Source organism: Cyprinodon tularosa, unplaced genomic scaffold, assembly GCF_016077235.1.
Source record: "Cyprinodon tularosa strain WSP-4 unplaced genomic scaffold, ASM1607723v1 ctg1190, whole genome shotgun sequence".
NCBI lineage: Eukaryota > Metazoa > Chordata > Actinopteri > Cyprinodontiformes > Cyprinodontidae > Cyprinodon > Cyprinodon tularosa.
In genome coordinates, this window is record NW_024037993.1 from 72,392 (window position 1) to 74,268 (window position 1,877).

The following is a 1,877-nucleotide window of genomic DNA, read 5'->3' on the forward strand; positions in this document are numbered from 1 at the left end:
CATATCGTTTATCCAGCATTGCCATTTTGGAGCTGTTGGGGGAACTCCGAATGGATTTGGAGCCAGCCACAAGGAGGACCCACGCAATACCAGATATCACAAAACTCCTTGCAACATTGCACTTTTTTGCATCTGGGTCATTCCAGCGTACGGTTGCAGCGTGAGCTGGGATCTCCCAGTCTCGTTTTTCAGAAGTGCTGTCCAATCTTCTAAATGCCAATGTCGATCGGACGCCCTACCGTAGAACCCCGACACCCTGCGCCTGTGGAGCAACATGCCAATGCTGCGGGGATGCGTACGTGCAGTAATCTCATCCACAGTCACTTCTTGTGAGCCATTTGGTATGTGCAGTTTTCTACAGGCCAATACAAAACACCTGTTTTTTGTTTTTTTTACTGCAGTGAAGTAGAAATTCAGCCACATACCACCTTAGGGAATAAAGGTTGCCAAAGTTTGTTTTATATATATATGTAGCAGGATAAATGGTACGCTGCCACTTTAAGATCAATTTCGGCTGCTGCATATAAGCAGGTCCCATCTGCCATGAAGCTGCTTGTGTCATGACGTCGTATCATTTTGGTTCCTTTGTCTGCTGAACTGTGCTGGGTAAGCGTGGCTGTTTCTTTGTTTGTCAGCGTTTATCTTAGTTATTAATGCAAAATGGTCTGCTCCGTTTAGCCTCTTTTGCTGCTCCTCCAAAACCCGGACTGATCTGTTCGTTTGTTTGCTTGGTGCTGGGAAGGTAAGGGCTAGCATGGCTAGATAACATCCACCCCATATAAACAAAGCCTTTACACAGCATTTTGTTACAGCTGCGCTGCATAGGCGGAATTGTGAAACAGTTTATTTGGCAGCCTGGTAATGCAACAGGTAAGCGGCTATCGTGCATAATAGTTTCATCAGCAGTTGTATTGATGGTTTGCTTTATTTTTTTTTTAGCCTCCGGATGAGTCTTGATTATCATTATACTGGATTTCACACTCGCTGCTGTTTTGCCTAAAAGGAACTGTTAAGGTTGCCACACATATATATATATATATATATATATATATATATATATATATATATATATATATATACACATATACACACTCACCGGCCACTTTATTAGGTACCCCATGCTAGTAACGGGTTGGACCCCCTTTTGCCTTCAGAACTGCATCAATTCTTCGTGGCATAGATTCAACAAGGTGCTGGAAGCATTCCTCAGGGAGTTTGGTCCATATTGACATGATGGCATCACACAGTTGCCGCAGATTTGTCGGCCGCACATCCATGATGCGAATCTCCCGTTCCACCACATCCCAAAGATGCTCTATTGGATTGAGATCTGGTGACTGTGGAGGCCCTTTGAGTACAGTGAACTCATTGTCATGTTCAAGAAACCAGTCTGAGATGATTCCAGCTTTATGACATGGCGCATTATCCTGCTGAAAGTAGCCATCAGAAGTTGGGTACATTGTGGTCTTAAAGGGATGGACATGGTCAGCAACAATACTCAGGTAGGCTGTGGCGTTGCAACGATGCTCAATTGTTACCAAGGGGCCCAAAGAGTGCCAAGAAAATATTCCCCACACCATGACACCACCACTACCAGCCTGAACCATTGATACAAGGCAGGATGGATCCATGCTTTCATGTTGTAGATGCCAAATTCTGTCCCTACCATCCGAATGTTGCAGCAGCAGAAATCGAGACTCATCAGACCAGGCAATGTTTTTCCAATCTTCTATTGTCCAATTTCCATGAGCTTGTGCAAATTGTATCCTCAGTTTCCTGTTCTTAGCTGAAAGGAGTGGCACCCGGTGTGTTCTTCTGCTGCTGTAGCCCATCTGCCTCAAAGTTCGACGTACTGTGCGTTCAGAGATGCTCTTCTG

General features: G+C 44.7%; 1 long non-coding RNA gene across 1 annotated transcript; it reads left to right on the forward strand.

The window, feature by feature from the left end:
• The first annotated feature begins 516 nt into the window (after positions 1-516).
• LOC119772487 lies at positions 517-1,007 on the forward strand. Its single transcript, XR_005279262.1, has 4 exons — positions 517-606; positions 679-742; positions 813-870; positions 940-1,007. It is a non-coding gene; the product is annotated as an uncharacterized LOC119772487 (long non-coding RNA).
• The last annotated feature ends 870 nt before the right edge of the window (positions 1,008-1,877 follow it).